Source organism: Silurus meridionalis, chromosome 28 (assembly GCF_014805685.1).
Source record: "Silurus meridionalis isolate SWU-2019-XX chromosome 28, ASM1480568v1, whole genome shotgun sequence".
NCBI classification, from domain to species: Eukaryota; Metazoa; Chordata; class Actinopteri; order Siluriformes; family Siluridae; genus Silurus; species Silurus meridionalis.
In genome coordinates this window covers 6,948,202-6,974,093 of record NC_060911.1, presented here as the reverse complement: position 1 = coordinate 6,974,093, position 25,892 = coordinate 6,948,202, and the positions used below count along the sequence as shown (strand labels likewise).

The following is a 25,892-nucleotide window of genomic DNA, read 5'->3' as shown; positions in this document are numbered from 1 at the left end:
ATTAATTGATGTATTTGCTTGTTTAATAATGAAATACCAAGCACTTCATTAATTAAATTGTGGACTATGAACACCGGAACGTATCCTGCAAGGTTATTCTATATTTGAGAAACCATGTCATTTAGTATAAATCTAAACTTTACCACTGTAGCAATCTAGCGTTTTCTTTTTCCTTCTTTTTTTTCTTTTTTTTTTTAGATTTTATTTAAAACTCCCTGGATTTGTTGTGGTTGGAATTACATGATTGACTATTTAGGCAAAAAAAAACCCAAAAAATCTAATATTTATGGCAAAAAAAAAAAAATATTTCAGACTGCAGTTACTTAAAATGAGTGAATGAATAAATGACAAGATGAAAAATAAGACATTTGTTTTATATTTGACATATTTTACATTGAATAATTCAGTATTATAAAAGTATATAGAGTTTATTAAATATTTAAATTCTGACGATATCCACAATTTTGATAAAAAAAACTAATATCATATTGTTCTATATGTCAGTGACAGAAAAAATTACTATAACTTTTATAATTACATTTTTATATTAAATACTTTATATTATATTTTTGGATTTCCGTTCTTCCCCAACAATATTGAAATATGATGATGTCTTCTGCTTTGTTGTAGCCTATCCGCTTTAAGGGTTAAGGTATTATGCATTCTGAGATTCTTTTCATTTAACCATGGCTTTAAATACTGATTATTTGATTTTCCTGTAAGCCTCTTGTCCTGTCTCATGAACAAGGCATTTCTGTGTTCACTGGAGGTTTTATCAGTATAAACTCCAGAGACTCTAAAGCAGGAAAAGTGCAGGAGCTCAGCGTTTTCTAATATACTCAATCATGTGATCATTCTTTTCCAATCAAGATAGGTCAATAAAACCAGCCTGCTTAGAAAAAAGTCAATATTGTCAATAATATTTAATAAAATTAGTTATTGAACAAATAAAAAAAAGTCAATGCTCCTATATCTCAGTCTGCTTGAGGGAAAATAATGATTTCATGCCACGTTCATCATAATGCCTTCAAATAAGTGCTTAATGTTTTCTTTTAATAATTCCATCAAAAGCAGCTGGATAAGAAAATTATCCAACACTTATACAAACTCGCCCAGATGCTGATTTTATGAAATACATTATAGCTTGTTGCAACCATGTGTGATCCTGAAGCACTGATGGAAAATTCCTATTGCAGTCACAGTACAGCACCATTTCAAAGTTCTGTCTGACTGGCTCCTGCTGCTCCTCTCTCTCATTTTGTCCTTTTCCTTTTCTGATAGTATAGTCATTTACTCCATGATTGGTCAAGATTAGGAAGTCTAGCAGATGACACAAAATCATTTCGGGGGTTTTTTTTTTCTACTTTTTTTCTCCCTTACAAACCAAACGTGACACTTTAGACACTTCCAGGCCTGAACAGTGCAGTATATAGTAATGGAAAGAAAAATCTAAATATACAGCACATTTTAACATCTTACCTGATAAAGTCGGAATAAAATCCAATAGGGGACAATAAAGGGGTGCTGTTATAGGGAAATTATTAACGATGGCACAATATGATGCACTAAAGTAAAGAAGTAGGTTATTATCTAATACCCGCATGTCCTTAACGTCTTATTCCTTATACCACAGCTAACGATAAAATTTTTGAATGTAGTAATAAAATTTGTGTTTTTTGTTTTCATTTATAGTGACATGTTTAACGATGTGGTCACAAGAGATTTTTTTGATCTCTTTTACATTCAATCGTTATACAAGACGTTTCTCGTCAGGTCTCTTGGTGCCTTGATGGTAATAAGACAAAAGACAAATGAACAAAAGACAAATTTGAAACGAGCAAAGGTGCTCTGTTCTTTTTCCTTGATAAATCTCTTTACAGAAGATGTTGAAATGGTTTCGTTTAATATTTCTTTTCCTTTTCAGCATACTTTTTCCTGAGCTCTTACAATAGAAACAAGAAAACCGATTACGAAAGCACATTAACTTTTGTCACTTACGTCTGACCGATTCGATTTAGGAAGTCAAGTCAAGTCAAGTCAAGTCAAGTCAAGTCAAGTCAAGTCAAGTTTATTTCTATAGCGCTTTTCACAACGGACATTGTCTCAAAGCAGCTTTACAGAATTTAACAGTTAAGGTGAATGATGTGTATTTATCCCTGATGAGCAGCCATGGCGAATGTGGCAATGAAAAACTCCCTTAGATGTTATGAGGAAGACACCTTAGAGAGGAACCAGACTCAAAAGGGGAACCCATCCTCATTTGGGTGATATCAAGAGTGTGATTATAGTCTTTAAAACAATACAGAACACTGGAGAGTGAGAACTAACATGAGTATTGAATGAATGAGAATTCACCAGCACTGATTCATATTCGAACAGCATGGTGTGATAGATTCGTATTCTTATCCTGAAGAAATAACTTGTTTTTGGTTTATTATACAGTAAGTAAAAGCGTCTTCTGATGCAAAAATGTGACTGTTTAGTTAAAAAAAACTGTCCATCACCACAATAGAATAGGTCTTCTAATATTTGTTCCTGTCACTCAGGCAATAACTATGTGTAGACTGGAACATGTTGAAAGCTGTGAAACAATAAATGCTTCCCTGCTTTAAAACACCTGCCTAAGTGACTGATAGGCTTAATAATTCAACAAGGAGCTGACTTAAATGTGCTGGAGCAGTAAAACCAGTAAAGTGTGCAGAGGAAACAGGACTGGACTGAATCCCAGTGCACAAAAGTGACAGACATCAACATCTTCTGGCTGGAAGATCTATGCAGTAATTAACTGCTATTTAATATTGCATATCATATCTGGGAAATAGTGTGTGTGTGTGTGTGTGTGTGTGTGTGTGTGTGAGAGAGAGAGAGAACTGATCATGACTGCTAGGTGGAGCTCGAACACTGCTGCAATCTCAAGTTCTCCTCATCCTCCTTGTGTTTTAAACAGGGTTGCCAGATTGGTTAAATTGGTTTTCTTTCCAATATTTTGTTATGAGGACACATTAGGTAGTGCCTAAGGCCTAATAAGGAAATATGTTGCAATTATATAAAAGTGCTATTCTTAAGTAAGCACAGATGCAATCATTTGTGTACAAACAGACTAAAAAGGGATTATTATTTCACAAATCCGCACAATTTGCTATTTGAAAAGTGGCCCCTGATAACGTCCTGAAACGGTGCATTTGATACAGAAGATGCCATTACAAGTTTTTCTATATGATTCATACTGTGTTAAAATAATGGGGTAAAAATCCATGGGGGTCTGAAACCCCATTCAGAAGATGATCCTGTCTAAAATATCCAGACTTCCTTGAATTAGCTTCTGATCAATATCCTCTACAATTCTAACAAGAATGAACGAATGAATAAATGAATGAATAAATGAATGAATGAATTCATTGATGAATGATTGGATGTAAATCTAAAGCTGTGAAACATATATATAAGCAATATGAATTGCTTATTTAACGTGAAGACGCCATTGTCAGATATAACATAGAGCACATCGTTTTGTAGAATATAAACACATAAAATAAAAAATGAATAGAAGAATGTATAGTTTATTATATAATGATGTTGAAAGAAAACCTGATGACCCCAGGAGCATCAACAATAGCGTATTAAAGAGCATTGCAGCATTGCAGGATTGAAACTGAATCTTCAGGAACAGACTTAATGATTGCTGTTGATAAAACACACAACCACACACACGGTTTTAGAAGAGTCCTTTTGAAATGTCTACTGCTTAAATAAAAACTGAACAGGGGAAAAAATCCAAAGAATTTATGATGGCTTGTTGGATTGCCTGACTTTTGGAACATCTGGCAACCCTGCCCAGCTCAGCTCATTCCCGCAGTCCGCTCGCGCTGAGACTTCACTGATCTGCGCGTGTGTTTCCGCGGAGCCGCGCGCGCACAGACGCACGAGTGTTCCTGGAGCTGCTTTATGTCACGGCGTTGTTTTTGATTTTTGATTTATTTATTATTAGTATTAATATTACTATTAAATCCGTCCGATTTATTTTTGTTGTTGTTGTTGTGCATGCACTCAAAGGAAAAAAGGAAAACCTGAGGACACCGGACGAAGCCGCTGCTTCTTCATTGAGTCTGCAGGGAAGGAGCGCGCGCGATGCGGCCGCGCCGCCGGAGACACGGTGAGCGAGCCGGGGATATGTGCGCGTGATAGAGAAAAACAAGGAAACAAACAAACAAACAACTGGGATTGTTTTTTTTTCACGTGCATTTTGTTAACTCAAATATTCAGTTTTTTTTTTTTTACACATTGGACTTGCGGCGCTTGGAGACAAACCCGAAGGTGCAGGAACGCGCGGTTTTGGGTTCAATATACGTATTTTCCGCGCTCACCTGGGTACTGAATTTATTGTGCAAAAAAGAAAAATATAAACAATTTACATATTAACACGTTTTTCCTAACGATCCTATCATTCATTTTTGCGCGCTCGAGCCGTGGAAGTTGATCGTGGGGCGCGCGCGCGCTGTAATCATTAATCAGTGGTTAAAGGTTTGGGAAAAGAAAAAAAAAAAACCTTCGAGCAGATGAGAGAACCTCACGGAACAGACTGAACGCACCAAGTGGGGTTTTTTGGACCACCATCCATCCATCTATCCATTCATCCATCCATCCATCCAGAGTCCATCCACCTGGGCAGTCTGTATATCAATATATATAGAGAGAAATATAAGGTAGGATGAATCGAGCTTTGTGGAATTGAAATGTATTGATCACATGCATTAAAATGATTAGATTGGAATTTAAAAGGTGCTCTCTGTATGTGTGTGTGTGTGTGTGTGTGTGTGTGTGTGTGTGTGTTGGTCTGATTGGTTAGTTAGAAGCAGCAGTACATTTTTCTGGAGTCAATGAGGATCAATGATTCATGTGATGAATGGGAGGAATGCTGATGAGTGTCATGTCAAGTGTTTTACTACAGTAAATGCAAGCGTGCATGCACGGAAATCTGTGCTGAAATGAAACGTAAGGTTTGGTTGTCATTGTTGGAGCACATTTTGGTGACCAAACGAATCAATGGTAAAACATTGGGAGGTTTGTGTGTGTGTGTGTGTGTGTGTGTGTGTGTGTGTGTGTTTTGTTATGCATGACAGAATGGACGCTCGAGCGCAGCTGCTCTATAACGAGAGACGGACAGATCAGACCAGCGATGATCATTTTTTCATAATCTTATTGACTGTCATTCTCCCAGTAAAATGAATGCATTCAGCGGTCAATCGTTCATGCGTTCGTCTTGAGAAATCGCCTCATTCAGGAGGCCAGGGTTGATGTTGATGTGGAGCCTGTCCTAGGAATATTCAGTGCAAGGTTGGAACGTCATGCGAGTCCAAAGCCAAACGAAGCAAACGTTGATTTTGAGATAAATCTCGCTCATGATTGGACAGATTGGATTCATACAGCAGCGTGGTTTTTTGTTGTAAAAAAAGGGCAGGGGTAAAATCACAGACGAGGATTGCTTCCTAGAACATTTTTAGAATATGAAAAGAACTGCAAACAGGATGCTTGGAACTCTGTGTGCCTGTGCTGTGACATTCTTGAATCAGAATTGAGGTGCATCACTACGTGGTATGATTACACACACTTCCTCACTCTGATTAGGTTCCTACAGTTGATTCTACAGGTACAAACATTCAAGGTTTGGCGTTACAACACGTTCGTTTTAGGCATTAATCATTTTTTTATCATTTTTTTTTTTTTTTTTTTGATAAACTGCATCTATAACATATCTCATCATACCCACAAGAATAAATCGCATTTTCGTCTGATTTTATTCACTCAACAAACTCTTCCCACTTTGACAGAATGATGTCATGTCATATATTCCTGGTATGTGTCATCATGATATACACCTCAATTTCCTTACTAGAGTGGAAGGAACGTATTTTCATTTCTATTCATAATTCAAAGGAAATTTCCCCAACATTTATTGTTGAAAAAATCTTTTTTTATAGCAAAAACGAGCCATAAATATTTCATTTAGTAGTATTTTTTTAAAAAGACAATAATAATTATTGAATAATAATTCAAAAATATTCCAATACATTTTTTTTGGAAATAAAAAATGTTATCGGAATATTTTTGGATTATTCTTTAAGAATTATTATTAAATAATAATCCAAAAATATTCTGATAAAAAAATTTTCCAATGAAAAAAAATCCAAAAATTCAAAACAAAGCAAAAAAATTGGTATGAATTCCTCTGTATTGTCTCGCTTTAATTAAATAGTTGTTATGTTCAACAGAAGATTACAAACTAGCATGTCCAGTATCTAACGTAGCTCAATTAAATCCGAGTGGCATCCTGTGTTTTGGTCCAGAATGCTCATTAAGCACTTTCTGCTATTATATGAGGAGACCTGGCTAATAGCAAAAAACGCTTCTCCATCATGAATATGTGTGTAAACCTGTATCAGATGTGATGCTAGTTCTGAAAAATGCAAGAAAAGTTGACCAGAAGTATTGATTGTCAACCACTGCACTACTCATAGTATTTATAACTATCATTTCTGGCGCTTGGCGTATGTGATTGTGGGTAGGGGTCATTACAAGACTCCCCTCCTGCTTCTAATAACTTGTCCACCGTTTCTCAGCCAGTACCAGATTCCATGCAATAGACAATAATATGTTTAGGTGCATATGGTGTGTGTGTGTGTGTGTGTGTGTGTGTGTGTGCCCTTATATTGCATAGAGAGCAGTTGACCTCGGCCCTTCTGCATCAAGTGAATAGCTGTTGAGTGTTTAGTTGTTAATGCCTCTTTAAATGACCAGAGAACCTCGACAGTTACCTCAGCAGTTAACAAACCATTAACCCAGACCTTATCGGAGGGTCCTGGGAAGGAGGTGTGCTGCCTTTTTGGAACAGCAGTGGAAGAAAAAGGGCAAAGGAGTAAGGTGTGCTTGGATGAGTGTAGCAATTTTATTGCTCTTCAAGCTTAGATGAAAGTAAAAAGAAAAGACAACACATACCTTCATGCATTTATAGTGTTCATGTATTCATCCTTAGTAACTGCCTGGTCAGGTTAATGGTGGTTTAAAAATAGCTAAAGCAATACATGTGCAAAACATCAGTTTGGGAACAGTTGGGAACTTTGATTTAGCTGAAGTTGAGGAACTGTCTGAGCTTGAATTCATGACAATTCTGATATATTTCTACCTGTTTTATTGCAATGATCATATCTAATTTAAAAAGAGACCCACTCTACTCTGGGTTCAAATAAAGATATAGATACTGACATTTGGAGCATAAACAGATACAGATAGTGTCATTGTGTTACACCGGGACTACAGGAGTTCTAGACGCTTCATAATAACTCTATGTAAGTGAATCTGCTTTAAATAAACCTCACAATGACTTCCCTCCTAATCAGCCATGTCATACTATTTTTTTATCCTGATTCCCTGCAGTTTTTCATGAGGAAAATTGATCTCCTCTGCTGGACTTTTGACCCCATCTGGTCGAGGATTAAATCAGAGGGGCTGCACTAATCGATGATTACCGGGTTGGGGAGGGGCTTATCTGCACTGATGATGTTTGAAGATCGGGAAGTGTCACACTGTGGCTAAAGTGCAATGAACAGATTGTGCTCAATGGATTGCCAAGAACGCCCCTCTTCATAAACCACCCCACTAATATATATATACGTATATATATTGTATTGTTGTCAGCTGAATTATTCCGTCTCTTGCTTTGCCTGCCATTGCACTCAGGGTTGCAAAGATCCCTGAGGTACTTATGATGAATTTTTAAGGTTCTGCCACGTCTTTAGTGTGTTTGCATTCCCCCCCTCCTGCTACATGATTTAGCTCTTCTTACATTAGCTGGTGTTTGGTTTCTCCCCTAATGAGGCCGATTTATAACCGCGCAGGTTAATTCGAAAGCCCTCAGACATCGAGCTCTGTGATTCGTTAAGCCCGTTCCGACTACTTCCATATGGAACAATGTCATTGGCTTTCATGCTGTTCCTGGTTTTAGCTCCCCGAAGACCTCTTCATTCGTTCAAGTAGATCTTTTACGCCCATTAGATTTCTGAAAGGTGTTACAGGATAAAACGAGGCATGCCGCTTTTCCATTAGCTCTGTCGGATTTAGCGCAATTACAATGGACCTTTGAGATTTTGTCTTGGCAGACAGATGACAATGAAAACACGGTAAAATAAGTAGTGTTCCATGCCACATCATGGTACAATGAAGATCATCAAGATTTTTAATACTATGTCACCCTTCCGGTGGTTTTTAAATGAGAATAAGTGCTGAGATTTTAGGGAAAATAATTCTGACACTATCAGCGTTTTGTCATTGGCTCTTTTTCTTCATCGTGGCAATAAATCTTTTAAGACCGCCAATTTCAACTTTTTTTACAACATGCAATTTCTGTCCGGAACAGCAAAATCAAGCAGGAATAAAAAAAAAAAAAACGGTAGAGTGTATAAAAAAAGCTTTACTCTAGAGAACTTTAGTGTGTCTCAGAGCTAAGAGTGAGAAGAGTGCTCTTGTGTTATTTTACTAATTCAGCATGAGGCGGATTCTCAAAATAACAGAGCGTTTGCCTTGGGGGATGGAGAAATCGGTCAGTGTTTCTCCTGAGAAACTTGATTTAATAAAGCAGTTGTTCTCTATATGTTGTAATGAGACAGAAATGCAGTCGTCTGCTCTCCCACTTTTCAAAAGTAAACCTGATCTTGGGTCAGCTCTTCTGGTTCTACGAGGAACATACGCGTAGGGTGAATTCAGGGCTGAGGTCAGTTAATACTGTATATAAAGTTAATCAGCTCAAGGCCATGGCAGGTTTTGGTATAAAGATAAAACTCTTTGAAGACAAAGATGCACAGATACACAGAAACTCAAATGTGGTTTTCCTGTGCACAATTCCTGAGTGCAATTATAAGCAAAAAACTATGTTGCATGGCCACATAACAAGACTTCAGTTATCCAGAACAAGCAGTGAACCATCTTCCTTACAAATCCTGTCTGGTGGTGAAATAAAACTAAATAAAATTAGAAAGAAATCTGCTTTTGCGTGGATTTTAGCTTCCTTTTTTTTTTTAAAGGAGCCAACCAAAACAATGGGACCATGCACTTTTTCCGCCCCCAGTTTGCCGTCCCACAGCATGACCCTTGTTCCTAAATCCATTTCAAATTAAAAAGTCCTGGCTCCCAGCTGGAGCGAATAAGGTTGTTAGTGAGAGACATACAGCTATTGTCATGCAGCATATCTCCGTCAGATACAGTTTTGAGGAGGAGAGCAAGTGAAGGCCAACTTCCCAAAATAAACATCTCCTTTCAGGAGGGAATTGAACTCGTTTGCCTCACGTACTCGCCACATGCCGATATGAGCGCGAACACCTGGTTGGAAGAACAAATCTTTTGATTAGAAGCGGTGAAGTGACATTTAATTGTAAAGCTCACCAATCTTGTGTGCCCACCCACAACGACGCAACACTGTTCAATTAAGCTGTTCAGGATCATCTATTAAGTCAAATTAGTGCAGGGCTATAATTAGCCACAGTGAGGATCGTGGTGAAGGTGAACAAAAAGACGAATATAACTCCATATCATTGTGAGCTTCTGAACAGAATCAGACACAGAAGATTGCAAGTCAGTTATCATGCTAGTTTGTTTTAACATGTATTGCTAAGTTGCTAAGAATTAAAAAATACCAGAGATCTATGACGACTTTTTTTGTCAGGAAAAATAGCTTTGTTTATGAGTTTTAACAGGTAATTTGGTTTGACTGCAAATGGTGTCAGCTGCTCTGGCATTCGATATAGCCATTTTCTAGCTTCGCCATCCACATACATTCTGTTTAATTAACTAAATGAATTGCTTGCCCAGGAAACCGATTACAAAGGAAAGAGGTGCCTACAGCACCTGGTACAACAAATTGGTTGCGTGTGTATGTTTGCACCCAGACATTTCTGTTCCTTTTTTTTGTACACGTTTTTTAGCTGCTAACATGTCTATTTTATGTGTTTGTGCCAACTTGGATTTGTAAAGGATTCATTGGTCACAAGTTGACTCCTAGCTCCTCTATCAGCATTCTTTGCTTGAGCACAGCATCAGTTCTGATATATACCATCTGCATGAGCCTGCACAACAATCCATCTCATTCTGTATCTGCCTCTGTCTCTCGGCCAAGAATCGGTCCGATCAGTAAGGTGACATCAGTGAGCCCTCAAGGGCTTGTATGTGACAGGAAATATAGAGAACTTGCTTGTGTGTGAGCGTTTTTCCGACCCAGAGTGACAAGTCAAGCATCTATTTTGCCTGGAACGAAATCACTGCATCGCATTTCTTTAATGCATTAGGGCCGGCTTGGCGAAGGAGTAGAGCCTATAGTGGGAGCAGCTGCATCTTGTCTGAGACAGTAGTCTCGAGTGGAGATGAATTTTAGATTGACGCTTGGCAAACACACATAAACTTCCACAAGCAAACTCTCTGGCTTAAATAGCTTTTTGGATGAGCTTTGTTTTCCCAGGTCAAGTCTGGATCTCTTTTTAAGTATACAACAGAAAGATTAAGAAACCAAACAATCCAGGAAAGTTTTGATAATTACCCCTAGGACAAATAGGATGAGCTGAGAGCGCTGTGTTTATGTTGGCATCAAGGCTTACTTTTTTTCATAGAGCGGAGCTGTTAATGTGGGCAGTTGAGCCAAGGCTAAAGTAGCATTGTTTTCTGCTACTCTGTAGGTCAGAAAGCCATTTTTGATTTATTTCATTTTTTTTGTCGGAAGCAAGGTTTTGTTTTGGTTTCATGTTGAATGCTTTAGGCACTATGCTTCCTTACTTAACAAAAGAAGTTAGAAAGACAGTTGAGCCTATAAGAGGTTCAGCCAAAGCCAAAAAAAGCCAAAGCACCAGGAGGTCCTTGAAATATTTCTCTTGGTTGAGTCATGCTGTCATCTTTTCTCTCTGTTGTTGAAGAGGGGGTAGGATGGAGGGATATGGCACAGTAATGCAGAAAATGCCATGGTGTGCAAGCTCCCGGATGAAAAGAAAGGCTTCCTTTCTAACCCTGCTTTTGTGTGAGGTGTGAACTTCGGCGCTGGCGCTTCATAATGAAGAGGATTAAGTGAATCAATTCCAGCTCCGCTCTCTCATCACCCGTCCGCCCCCAATTACGCCAAGTTGTGCGGTTCGGCCCAACGCCGCACTGCCAAATGGGGATTTACCCCTCAGCTGGGGGGTGTTAGTGCAAAAGGCAGACGGCTGATATCATGGAGATGCCTGGGCTTCAGCTCGGGCCTACTGGGCATGCTCCAGCCACAGCTAGGCAAACAATGAGTCAGCCTTTCATTTCTTCGACTTTCAGTGATATTGGAAGGGTTTGGAGGATATGAAGGTGCCCATATGGGCTTCTCTGGGCCCAGCTTTTTGCTTTCTTTTCTATTCATTTTTTGCACAATAGACTGTGTTTAGGTAGCTATTTCCCAATCTTTATTCTTTGTAGGCTTAGGGTTTTTACGATTTTTTTTAAAGCTTTGATAGAGAGCATAGTGACAGAACAACCACAGATTATACTTTTTACTTATTGCTAATTGTTAACTAAAAGCAGAATTCTGTGTTAAAATATTTTGTATTTATTCTTAATGAAAATCAGCACATGATTTTAAAGCTTGTGGCCAGAAAAGTGCCTGGATTGATCCTAGCCTTTTGTTTGTACTGATATTAACTAACACCTGACAAGTTGAATCAGGAAGACTAGATTAACTGTAGTGTATTAGATGGCAGAGAAATGGCATCCAGCTAGACTGGGATTAGGAACCACTGGGTTCAGATGTTTTAGCCATCTGGCTATATCTGCAGGCTCAGGCATGATCCGATCTGGGACTCTTCCCACCATCCAGAAGGTGCTTCTGGGTGGAACAGTGCCCATCTGGGCTGCTTTGAGAACCGTTTTTGTGTTTTTGCTTCTATAAGGATATAGCTACAGCATTATACTGCAAGCATAATGTTATTTTGTACCTTTAGTATTAATGTAAATATGGTATGTAATGCACATTGAAGAATTTAATAATTAATATTTATTAATAAATAATTAATAATAATAATGAATAAAACAAATATTTAAATTCTACAGTTCCCAATATTAAGGAACTGTAGAATTTAATCATTTTATTCCAAGAATGTAGTGAGAAATTGGTTAGAATGGGCACAAACTTGTCAGAATGATACAAAGGTTATTGATTAGTCTGATGAAGACTCTTCGATAAGATGAAGGGGCTTGTTTTTGTGTTAACATTTGCCTGGAAACAGCATCTTCAAGCTCTCCCTGAGTCTGGTAAATAGACAGGATAGGTTTAACTCACAACAACTGTAATTTATGCTTCCAATTCCAATAAGAGCTCAAGAGGGCATGATGTACAAGCAGTTTGCCAAAACGAAGACACCATGGAAAAAAACACACGCACACACAGTCAGCAGATCCACTTCTCAGACCCATGTGTTCAATCGAAGAAATACTCACACTCTCCCTAATGTGCCCCACGTTTCCTCTGTCTTCCCACATCGTTAGTGTAGCCCTCGGGGTCAAACCACTTATGCGCTGCCACTGCATACAATCACAAGCATAGCAACAATAAGCGCAACCCGAAGCAGGGTCAATATTTTCTTTTTTTTTATTGAACTCAAACAAATATTTCCGTTACTATAACTAAAGCGAATTGCAGAATTTATCTGCGTGAAATAAAGACACGGTACTTGTCAGATGAATCAACTCAAACATTTTCTCTCTTTGCTTAGAAAAGCATGCGAAGGTCTGTGAGCTTGATGAGTCTGTTGTTTTAATTTTTTACTACAAAACGTTGAGTCCAAGTGAAGTGTTTGCACATGTTTTAATTCACTCTTCAATGGGCTGACCTGCAGGAAATACAGCACAGCGGGGGCCTCGTCCTCCCCAGAGTTGCACTGTCACTAACTGAGCGAAATGCCATTTATCTTAGCTTGTCACACCTTGACTTGTGGATTGCTAAATAGTATGACTCGTGGGATAAATGACAGGTGAGAAACACAATAGCAAGCCTTTAACCGAGCCAGAAGGAGGTCGAGAATACGCTAGTAGAGAATTAGCGTCTAAATGCGGACGTATGCACACTGTATAATAGTAGTATAATAATAGTAGTTTGGCGAAACATTGCTTTTTTGACTTGTGCAATATTTTTTATTCTGGCAAGGATTTGCGTTAAGTCCAGCACACCCGGCAATTAATCTATTTATTTATTTTTTTTGGCAATATAAATGCAATCAAGAATCTGGAACTGTAACAAGTAGTAAGTAAAGTCAGAAACAAAGGACAGGTGCAGAACAGAATATTTATTGCAGATATTTAGCTAGTGTAGTGCATTTTTGAAAGATTAATGCAAACATACTCATTGGGCTTAACATGAAACAGGTGATCACAACCAAGTAACAAATTGAAACAGAACAGGCATGGAGACATGATTAGAACAGAAATCAAAACAAATGTGTTCATGGTGCTCACTATGGGAAAATTCGCGTGAAAGGAAAAAGGATTGGCAAGTTTAAATGTCTAACCAATGACATGGAATAAATCATCAAATAAATAAATCACGCTGTGCTTTGTGGCGATATCAGCAATTCATCAGTGCAAAACGATTTGTATTTTTACTGCTAAAATCGAGTGCTTGCTTTAACTAGACACATTTCCAAAGCTCACTCACCCCACTCAAGATCTACATTCAAGAACATATCCTGGCTATCCCCAAAGTCCCCACTACACCGTTTCTTTTCAGTAATCCGAACGAGCCGCCACATAATCAGCTTCTCAGCACAAATTTCAGTACACAATCTCTGTGCCTAATTGACATGATCTCTTAATATTCAATCTCTAACTCGAGTCTATGAATAATTTTGGATTTTTACTGTCATTCCAATAGCAGAACTGTAAAAGGAGAACTCGTGTGTGTGCGCATTATAAACTGTGTGTGTGTGTGTGTGTGTGTGTGTGTGTGTTTGTGTGTGGGAGAGATCTGGGACACAATGCCTCATTGATACTGCAGAAAAACAGCGATGCCTTAGCCAACAGTTCATTTAACATAGTTCTTCACTCTCCACCCTGAAGAGTTGCTCACACCCAGCCAAGCCCCAAGATTACAAGCCACCTAATAAAGCAGTTGTAGTGACCCATGCCTGCATTACTTCCAGTGACATTTAGCAGCCTTGTACTCACAAAGAAATGCGCAGGAATGAAAATTTGGCACGCCCGTAGGTGGCCATGCCAGTTCAACTCCACATAATGGACAGATAAGAGTTGGCGAGGCTGCACCCGTGCCAATTTCGGAGTTTATTACGGATAGTTGATCTAAATTAGAGCATTTACTGACAGAAATTGAATTGGCTTATAGAGTTCCGGCTAAGCTGCCCGCACTACAGGCACAGTCCAGCTGCGGCATAGTTACCGTCTTGCTTCTGAGCCATCCTGGCACTTTGATCATCTAAGCTACAGCTTTATTTATGTTTTAGCCAGGGTTCGGAGAGAGCAAAATGATTTTTTCCAGGGCCTTAGTGAAGTTAATTTATGCCCCATTTGAAAAGCGGGTTCAGGCATGAATATATAATGCAGAAGCGCACCTGCAACAGAATGCTAATTGCCCTGCATACACACACGCCAACGTTGCTGGGAAAACCTTTTTTTTTCTTGCCGCTAATTGGACTTCAGTCGCCACTACACTGTGTTTGGTGCTGGAGCTTGGAAATTTAAATGTCACAGCGCTGCGCACTTACACATCCACGGTGCTAAACACACCTTGTGACGTTGAGGATATCTAAAGGTAAATGTCACCAGGTTTATAATACCATCTGGTACACTCCAGGTCATATTTTCTGCTAAAATGTAATGTGTCAACAGCTAAAATAACTCTTTATTCATTGTTCTTTGATACTCAGCATGAAATCTTTTCAATCGCTTCCATTTCTATACTGTTTTACCGACTGGTATATTTACAGAGTTGAGCGAAGACTGGTCGATTTAAATAATAGCAACACGCTATTACATGTCCTCAGCACTCTTCATTCCAAGGTTTCAGATGAATCGGGTAACTACCATGTAAAGAGAAAAGTCTCACAGCACACAGTTCTCTCCAGTTACAGCAAGAAGAGTGTTGAGGTCAGCTCTACTGCTCCCAAGAGCGCCTTATCTTTGGCGTGCTAAAGATTCCAGCCCATTTTGATTCTCTTATTTCATCATTTAGCCACTTAAACAAAGTGCATCCTCATAAATAAAACACTGCGGCGCTCTGATATCTCTCAGCAATATTCGGCGGCGTTCTTTAACTATGGTATTGTGTCCACTCTGTTCACTGTTCTAAAGTGCAAATGGTTAAAGTTTGTGCTTGAATGTTGTTCTATGAGCTATAAATAAGGAATTTGTTCCTTGTGTATGAAACCTATTGACCCAAAAATTGCATTTAGCAATTAGAACTTTGGGGTGTTCTTTAAGCTTATAAGAGACATTATAAGGCTTATAAGAGAAGTGCTAAAAATGAATGACTGCAAAAGAAAACTATGAATGAAAGCCCTGCCCCAAATCTTGCCTTTGCATTTTAAATGTTAGTTTCTTTCTTTCTTTCTTTCTTTCTTTCTTTCTTTCTTTCTTTCTTTCTTTCTTTCTTTCTTTCTTTCTATTTTCTTACTTTACCCACTTCATTACTGACATTTAATCTGAGATGCTTCTCCGCCTGCAGCATTTTTCCCCTGTATCCCTCTTGGCTTAGTGACTTAGGCTCAATTGATTTTCCCCCAATCGATAGTGCGAAGTTGGAATTAACAGGAAAGTGAGCTGTGTCCCGCAGGATCGGAGCAGTCAGCGGGACTGATGGATCTGCCTACAGCAGACGCTACGCACACAAGAGGAAGGTGTATCTGAATTCAATCCATCATCGGACACATACGGCCAATGATCTCCGAAGCAGCTCAAATCGCCAACCAATAATCTCCATCACAAAATCCTCGTCTCTCCTCCTGGCCAATAACACTATATCCCTCGCCACTCTCCTGGCCTTCCAACGAGGCTTGGATTGATAGAGGAGCTTGGCATGGCAGCCCGTTAAGACTATGACACACGTCTCTCTCTCACCTTGAACTTAATTGACTCTTTCTCTGAGCTTGCTCTTGGAATTTGCTGACGCCCAAGGTTTATGCCCATCACAGGAGAAAAGGGCCGGTGTTGACGGCGAAGCAAATCCTCTTGTGGCGTGCCGCAAATGAATTTGGCTGTCATATGTTCACGAAGGGTTACAAAAAGGTAAAGACAGCTCTGATTGAACCAGGAAGTAGGCGACAGTTTGATATGTCAAAGAAAAGTGTTGATCGATGTCCTAGTGTTGGAGCGATTTGAACGAAATTTAAGCGTAAAATAGCAAATCGTATGAACGTAGTCCACCGAGTTGGGGACCCCATTTGTCTTCGCTAGTTTGCTTGTCAGCTTGCTGACAGTCATAAATGCCCCATGAGCAGTTCTGATAAAGCAGACATAGAGCTCTTACTCATCTCTCAATGTCCCTGAGCTCAAAAAGAGAGACACACAGAGAGGCAAAATAGAGAGACAAGGGCAGAAAGAAAAACGCTTGATGTGGTCCCAGAGAGCAGCGAATGCATTTTTGTCACACGTCCCTAATGTTTCATTGACCCAAACATCATGGGGATTGTCATGTAACAACCGCGAAGAGGGCCGTCTGTGTCAGGTAACCAGGGTGATGTGGACCTTCAGTGTCAGGTTGCTGCAGTGATTCGGTCTCAGGATTTTTTCCCCCCGGCGATAAGGCATCCTTGCAGGGTCCCTCTGGCAACAGACGGTAATCAGTCATGATGCTCTGAAGGCTGCTGGCTCAGGTCTGTAATGAGCAGGCAGGGAGCTGGGCAGCCCCTTATAATGCAGGCAGGACCCTTCTCAAGTGAGAGAAGGACCCATTTCTTTTTATTTACAGTCAGTACATGTTTTTGCCACTATTTGAACTTATTGTGTCATGGCACCATTAAATACAGCTGTGTGCTAAGCTGGTCAGCTGGTTAGTCACTAAGCTAGCTGATTTAAACATAATTCTGACGAATATTCTATGTTTTGAGAAGTTTGACTAGTATTAAATAAATAAAAAAAAATTAACAGACCAGACATTCATATTTCAGAAATCCCACTTTGAGAAATGTAAGCTAGTTTGCTAGCCTTTATCTAGCTGTTTTTGCGATGGCTGGAAACATAAAGGGGGTTCTGGCCATTCTGGCCAGCTTTCTAATGGAAGCACTAGGCCCTTTTCTTTCTTTTACAATCAGTGGAGCATTTTAGAAAAGAGAAACCAGGATGTGGGCGTGTGTGGGGTGGGTAAGATGGTGAGATTCTCTAATCATGTTTTGTGTGGCGTAAGTGCATGATTACTGTGGTTGAGACAGGAGAGGTGTATCATCGTGGATTGCGCTGCACCTCGGGAGCGTGGATCACAACGATCCACGTGGTGAGCTGTTGCTGATAACCAGTATCTCGTTACTGTTTAATGTTCAACATTTTCAACAAAAAACTCTTTCTTCAACACCGGATCATTCCTCTCCCTCCTGTCTTCTCTTATTGAGTGACTCGGTAGGGTGACTGGTGCCATATTGCATTCATTCATCACGAGCCTGACAGGGTGTCAGCAGGGTGCTCGTCCTCTGTCTTGCAGGATCAAAATGCAGACTCTCCACTAAAACCCAGGAAATATTATGAAAAGTTATTCCTGAGTGGTTGCAGGTGTAGGAGGACAAGAGGGGAAAAAAATATTCTCATTACTCATGACGTAGCTTCATATAGGCTAACAGTGTATTAGGTTATCACAGTTTGAAGAAGTAAATCTTTGAAAATGTCATATTCCTATTTTACTCTAAAGCGTCTGTGCCTATAGTTAAAAGAAATAAACGGTACAAATATAATTCAATTGAGTGTTTGTTAAAATGAGAGATACTCAAATATAATCCTCATAGATAATGCAGCAATTAAGCATGGAGATATGAATTAGCTACTAATGCATGGCATGGTAATGTAGGCCTCCTGCTAGATTGGTATGCAGGTCAGTATTTTTCCCATTTACCATACAATAAAGGATTTCTATAAATTGTTTAAAACAAGGAATAAACATTGCATATAAGCTTAGATTGTCAATAAATTGGCTCACTGACTTGATTTGTAATATGAAGCAAAATTGATATTAATTCATCAAACTCGTTCTTGCTTTTTTAATTTTTTTATGCAGTATTTTGTATTACAAAAATACTGGATAAATATGCAATATTCATAAATATTTTACATTGTAGTGTTTTTTTTAACTCTAAATACACAGCATATTTTTTTTAATACAACACCAAATTTAGCTACTAAGCAAGTGAGCTATCTAAACACTTCGCTAGCTGATTTAATTCTTGCTAAACAAAATTCGGCTACATAGTATTTTTCAGCTTGTAAAATTCAAATATAAAGTAAAATTTAAGATTTCCAAAATCCCACTTTAAGAAATGTAAGCTTGTACCCTAGCCTTTAACTATCTGACTAGCTGTTTGTGATGGCTAAGTACATGAGGGCGGTCTGGCATTTATATAAGAAAATAAATATACAGTAACATCCAGAAGCATTCCAATTTTATAAGTTTGTCTTTTTTTAAAAAGCCATTCAGACAAAAATCTTTTCAAACCTGCCTTTTACCAGCTCGATATTACCACAGTACAAAGAAGCCATCAGTTAGCACTGACTAGGCTTTTCATTCTTCTTTTTTCTATTCCTTGAAATGAAAAATGCACCTTCTGTGAGAATTGGAATATTTTAACAACTTTTTTTTTCCCCCAAAAAGAACTTTGGTGAACATGCTTTGGCACGTGTTCATCCTCGCACAAATGAGTTGTGTAAAGAGTTCCTTGAGTGTGATACAAGGGTGTTAGCGATGACAAGGTGGAGCGAGACGTGAAAGTGTCGCGGGTTGATCAGTCGTGCTTGTTTTAACGTGAACTTGAGATCGAAATGCTCCTTTCGTGAAGGGGTAAACCAGCTGCAGAAATATTTGCGAGCTGAAAGAGTTATTTCAGTGGTAATACATAGCAACTTTTTTTATTTTTTTGCCCGCGAATGTTAGCCATGCATGTGTAACGAGTGTCTCACATGCGATGATGGGTGCGAGCGGTGTTCGGAAGTGTGAGCGCGATTAGTAAAATGGCGCTGGCTGATCCCGATTGCTCCTTGTCATTCCCACATTTAGCGGCAGACAGTTGGAGCTCAGCGGGAGAGGAGCAGCGTCTCACCTCCTCCACATGCTAAATGTCAGGAAATAAAAGCGCTCCAGTGCTCCAACAGATCATCCTCTTATCGCTAACGTGCTGTTGCTTTCAAGTCCGCCTGTTCTCTAAGAGCTCACATGGAATAATATAGAAAAGTTTCTATTACCAAAGCAATATATATAAAAAGTGATTAGAAATGGGATGTTAACGTTGATGCAATATTCATACGCATGTTATACTATATTGTTCTGAATAACAGGTGCAATAGGTTTAGCTTTTTTCTGGCTTAAGAGTTACGGTGAATATTATGACAGCTGTGCTGACATTATAAAAACTGTTTAGAGCATTAGGAAGAAATGAGGAAATTAGATGCAAGGCACAAACGATCAGGCTAATGATACAAAGACGAATCCGCTACACTTGGGTAATTACAAAAGATCTAGAAAAAAACTAATCTTTTAGATGGATACTTTTAGTCTTTCTGAGCGTTTTAATGAGATCCCCAAAGTTGATGAACTCCTAATTCGGCTGCCTTAGAAGGCAACCTTAGGTGTTTTTGTTATTACTTTACTTAATAGAGACATTTACTAGGCCTCTTTAATAGGAACAATTCAGCACTTGCTGATTCATGCATAAAATCAAATCAAATCAAATCAAATTTTATTTGTCACATACACATACATACAGGGTACGACATGCAGTGAAATGCTTTTAACGACGGTCCGGCATGAGGGAATAAAATAGGGTAAAAAGGGGAATAAAAATATAAATATAATAACAAAATTTAAAGAAAAATATAGTAAGAAAAAGAGGGCAGATAAATAAAGATATAAGGATATCTAAATATATATGTATATATACATACATATACATATATACATATATATACACATAAACAGAAAATGTTTATGGCAGTGTGCAGTTAACCAGTAAACAACAGTAAACAGTAAACAAGTTAGGCATGTTTTTGATTGTCCATAAGTGTCCGTGTGCAAGATTGTCCATAAGTGTCCGTGTGCACTTGAGGATTATATACTATATGGACAAAAGTATTGGGATGCCTGATATTGCCTGCCATATGTGGTTCTTCTCTAAACTGGTACCACACAGTTCACTTAAACTTGAAAACCCAAACCTGTTCCAGCATGGCGAAGCGCACAAAACGAGCTCCGTGATGATATGGTTTGGAGAGGAAGATCTTGCATGCTATAGAGCTGATCTCAATCCTACTGAACACCTTTGGGATGAATTGGAACACTGACTGCACCCCAGTCCTCTTCAAATCAACTTCATCAGTACCTGACTTTACTAACATCCTTTTGGCTGAACACAACTCTCTTCTAGCACACTCCAAAATCTAGTGGAACATCTTCCCAGAAGAGTGGAGGCAATTATAAGAGCAAACTTTGACTAAATGTGGAATGCGAGGCTGGAAAAGCACATGCTATAGTTATGACCAGGTGTCCACAAACTTTAAGCAATATAGTGTAGCTCAGGAGCTAATGATCAGCTGTCATGTAGTGCATGGAATATACGATTGTGGAGGCAGATGCAAGTGCGTAGTAAGAATGTTTTATGAAATAATAAGCGTCAACATCCAAAACAGCAGGCAAACGTTGACATGTGAAACAGCTATTGGCAATAAGTGATGGGCAAACAATACGAGGATGAGGCAAGAATGAGAAATGAGAAACCAAAACAAAATCAAAACCAGGGCAAGTTACTTCACATAAGTATACAAAGACACAAAAAGGTAGGTAAACACAAACTAATCAAAGGGTCAATCCAAAACAGCTGTAAACACTCAAGGCACATGAGGAAAACGGCAAATCACAAGACAAGAGTGTGAAAAGTGCACTACAGCCACCTCACAACAGCAAACACAAAAATTGGGAAAATGTGATCTCAGTGACTGAGAAAATTTCCCAAACAACAGTCTATAAGGTTAAACTGAATGGTGCATAAAACAAAAAACATCCAGTGAGCAGCAGTTCAGTGCTCTGAAACAATTAATGTAGAAAATGGCCACTTGGTTAAGCTATCAGGAGAGCTGCAGGACATCTCTTTACATCTACAATGAGCCGAAAAAGTCATTCAGAATGTCAAACCTTGAGGTGGGTGAATATTTGCTGATGATTTTGTCTGTCATTTTTCCCATGAGCAAAATCTTGACCTGATTTTTTAACCTGATTTCACGCGCTGTAACGACAATATATGATTGCTTAATTTACTACTTCATTCACAGAATTTTTGTGTGCATGAGCAAGTGTGCAAATGGCTTCGAGGTTTATAATTTCGAAGTTTATTCCTAATATTTTCTCTTGATTTGGCTTGCCTAACCATGTGGGATGCCAGAAATCAGTTTCTAGAAAAATTGTGATCAGGCCTTATCATTATGCGTCTTTCTTTCTTGGCTGATTATTTAATTTTTAATATCTTCATTACATGCTTCATGCGACTCCTGAAATTATAATAATTGAACTTGTAGTGTTGAATATCACAAGCACCTTTTCGAGACAGTACAATTCATAATACAGCATTAGAAAGATTTGCATGGCAATACATTAACTTTCTGGCAAGTACGTATTTTTTTTCCTTAAGCAGTAAGACGACACTTATTGTGCAAAAGAAATTTTTTTTGATTATTTTGGTTGTTAGTAAATCAGGAGCAGACATTACCCTGAGGCAGCAAGGCTACTGCTGTGCCACAATTATCAAATACATCTTGTTCCCTAAATATGAATGAAATATTATTTGCTGTTCTTATTATTTCACCAATTAATTTTTCATCATGAACATTTTGCAGTCATATTATGATCACATATTCCTTAATTAAGGTTGTTTTTTTCTTTTATGAGCGGTAGTTCTGGCAATTTTTTGGCGTCTAATCTTTGATGCCACACAATATTCATTAGCCGTTTTACCAGAGCAACCTTCAGATATGTCAGTTATACAGCTGAGCAAGTGAGGGTTAAGGGCCATTCTGAAGGGCCCAAAAATGGCAGTTTAGTGGTGCTGGGATTTGAACCCATGACCTTTCCATCAAAAGTCCACCTCCACTGAGCTGCCACCTTCAGATGAACCACCTTTCACACTGATACACTTTAAATTTAGATTACTGTCAATAATCACTGTCATATCCATACCTATGTCTAATTATTGTGTATATATTTTATAGTGTATGTGTATATATACACTATATTGCCAAAAGTATTGGGTCACCTGGTCATAAGTATGATATATGATTTTTGAGCATTGCATTCCACATTTAGTCCCAATTTGCTCTTATAATTCCCTCCTCTCTTCTGGGAAGATGTTTCACTAGTTATTGGTGTGTGGCTTATGTATATTTGTCTTAATTAGCCACGAGGGTGTTAGGAAAGGCAGGTACTGATGTAGGTGAGGAGGACTGGTGTGCAGGCCACTCAAGATCTTCCTTTTCAAAGCATGTAAACCAGATCTTCAATGAGCTCAGTTTGTGCACAGGGGCATTGCAATGCTGGAACAGGTTTGGGTTTCCAAGTTCAAGTAAATTTTTAAATTGTATTATAGTGCATCTAAAGACGTCCTGTACAATTGAGTGCTTCCAGCTTTGTGGTAATAGTTTGGAAAAGAACCACACACACACACACACACACACACACACACACACACACATACATATATACATATATATATATATATATATATATATATATATATATATATATATATATATATATATATATATATATGTATTTATTTTTTATTCAATTTTTATTACATATTGGACAGTTGTAAAAATCATTTCACTACATTTGGTACTCTGCATGAACGTGTATGTGACAAACACCCATTTCCATCCCCAACACCCATTTCCATCTCTAAGTGTTCCCTAAGACTTGTTCAATGCAGATGCTACAAAAAGTGTTAAAGAAAGTCTGCTGGAGGGCCGAATCATTTTATTTAGGTAAGCGCTCCATCTTCTGCACTTACAACTCGCTCAGTAAAGCTTTTTTCAGCTATAAATATTTAAAGACAAGATTTTCCTTTTCTCGCCAAATCATGGTAGAATTTAGTACAACTTCCATGACATTAGTAAAGTGATTATATGGTATCTTGAATAACTTGTACTCAGCAATCACAGCTCTGGAGAAGGTAGCAGAGGGGGCAGAGTGGTGTTAACATGTTAGACACCTGGTGAGAATGCTGTTATAAATTGTAAAAATTGTAAAAGCGTTTATATCGGTGTTTGGAGGTTGCCGTGGCGACGTTTAAGGATTTGCGGTGAATTGTGATTTCGCTCCATCAGGGTTTGATGTGTAACAGCCCACAGAAAATGTATTTAGTATGGTGCCATTTTCCTTTTTTATGCCATTGACATGGAGTTGGTGTTTATTTTCCCCCAAAGCCTTAATGTAGTGGCTAATATTAATAGCTAAAGTTTAAAGTCCACTAAACATTTTATTCCTTTCCTTTGTAACAGCTGGTGGTTGTTAAGCCTTGCGTTGATGATCATGTATTTTGAAAGTTTTAATAAATAGTTACCGCAGCAGCTGTTTTTTTACTTGACTTACCTTAAACAGGTTCAAAGTCTTGTGTTTTAACTTCCTGCATGCCCCCCTGCTGTGTGCTTTTGAACACATTCGCATTCATTGTAGCGACTCACCCGGGTGCTTATGCCTTTCATGTGACACAGCGAAAGGGTCTGATCGCATCATACACGCGCGGATAGCGGGTGCACGAGTGTGCACAAGTGTCTAAACGTCTCCTTTTTTGTGTTCAGAAAAGCCTAGTTAGTGTCAACCCTCTGCTCGTGTGTGCACGTGTGTGGGCTTTAAGCTCGAGCGTGCGCTGTGATGAGCGCAGCTGGCTGGCTCCGGCTCTAATTACGTTCGGGTAGGATTAATTGGGGCACCAGCTTGGATCCAGCCCACATCCAGGTAATTTAAAGATTTTATCCCCCCCCCTCTTTTGGTGCTGAGCGCACCATGACTCTCAATATTTGTGTAAAAAGATTAATCATGCTAATCTGAGTGCCGCACTGGTCCCTTTTCATAGGTTTTAAGAGAACAAGTGCAAAATGGAATAATTCATAAATAGGTCAGCACATCAGAGAGCTTCGTTTCGGTAGTGGCTTCTTAAGACGTAATAAAAAAGAAAAAATGTGCCGTGATTGCTGTATTTAACAGTGTTTTTCAAAGGAAAGAAATCTATCCTGTACGAATTATATAATAATCTTTAGCACCTAATAACGAAGCATGATTTGAACATGGGATTTTTTCAATGTAAACTTCTTTCAGCAACATATTGGCCTATTGTCATTTTCAGCGTTGGACAGTAACCAAGTAAATGTAATTTGTTACTGTGCTGAAGAAGCTACAGTATTTAATTTGGGAAAGACTTTTACTTTAACTTCACTACATTTCAAAGTTAAATATCTTACATTTTACTCAACCAAATTTTGTGAAATCAGGCGTTCCTTTTTTATTCGAGTGGATAAAAACTGAACCGGTCAAACACACAGCAAGACACCGATCAGGGTCAAGCACACGCTCTGTTTCGAACTCGTTTTGATTGATGCTTGGTGGTATCTACTTAACACAAACATACAGTTCAGCAGCAGTTCAACAGCATACAGAACATTTTGAGAGGAATAAATGATGGAAGAAACTTCTGGCTCGAACTCGCCACAACACCCGTGTTCTTATTTGCACGATTTTTTTTTAAGGAGTTGAAAACAAGGTTTTGGGCTTGTTTTTCGTAAAAATGTATCAGTGTGTGACTCAATATGAGTAACATTTGAGTATTTTCACATAAAATGAGTTAAGCAAAGGAACATTATAGCTGTAATAAATCATAGTACTTTGGATACTTAAGCATTTGAAGAGAAATACTTGGTACTTTACCTCAAGTGAAAGCACTTTTACTGGAGTGATATTTTACCTACTGTTTCTCTACTTTAACTACTTCGTTTGTGTACTTCGTCCATTACTGGCCACCTACACGTTTTCCGTACCACATCATTTCCTTTATCTAAGGACCTAAGGACACTGGTGCAGCAGCACTTTAGTCTTTTAGTTTGTTAATCTCTCTCTTCTGTACGCTCTGCTCAAACAGATCATCCAGTGTTTCAATTTTTAATGCAAATATTACTCGTTTTCTAGCCTTTCCTTTTAACAAAGAAAAATGCCCTGTATAATCGTTCCAATTTATAACCATCTTAATCGTTCCTCTTATAGCTGCATGTAACAAATATAGTGTAGATGCCAAAACAACTTTTTAATATCCAGCCTTTTGTGGTTATCCATCCCACTCCAATCCAATATCAGTATATCCCGTTCAGCTCGAGCTCCTCAGATATTCCATCCCTGCGGCTTTTCCTTCACTGACCTGCTTACACCGTGCATTACTGTATTCTTTCTCCAGTGATCCGGAGTGATGGATCTTATGGGCGGAGGTGGTCAATAACCTGTCCAGCCATATAATCAGCAATAGCGGGCGCATAGTGTGACATACACGGTGAAGACTATGCGGCTCGCCTTTTTACGTGTTCAGAGGATGACTATGAGTCGGCCGTCTCTGCCGCAGAAATCTCAATTCGGGAAGGTGTTCGGAGAGCGCTTTTAATTGTGCCAT

At 38.7% G+C, this 25,892-nt stretch overlaps 1 protein-coding gene across 19 annotated transcripts in view; it reads left to right on the top strand.

Annotated features, from left to right (window-relative positions):
• The first annotated feature begins 3,873 nt into the window (after nucleotides 1-3,873).
• Nucleotides 3,874-25,892, top strand: part of LOC124381300 (adhesion G protein-coupled receptor L3-like) — a 298,169-nt gene continuing 276,150 nt past the window's right edge. For 18 of the 19 annotated variants that reach the window (XM_046842803.1, XM_046842805.1, XM_046842802.1 and 15 more), the window contains exon 1: nucleotides 3,874-4,703. The gene's annotated coding sequence lies outside the window, so the exon portion shown is untranslated. The remainder of the gene's footprint in view (nucleotides 4,704-25,892) is intronic. The other variant, XM_046842786.1, reaches the window with a different exon arrangement.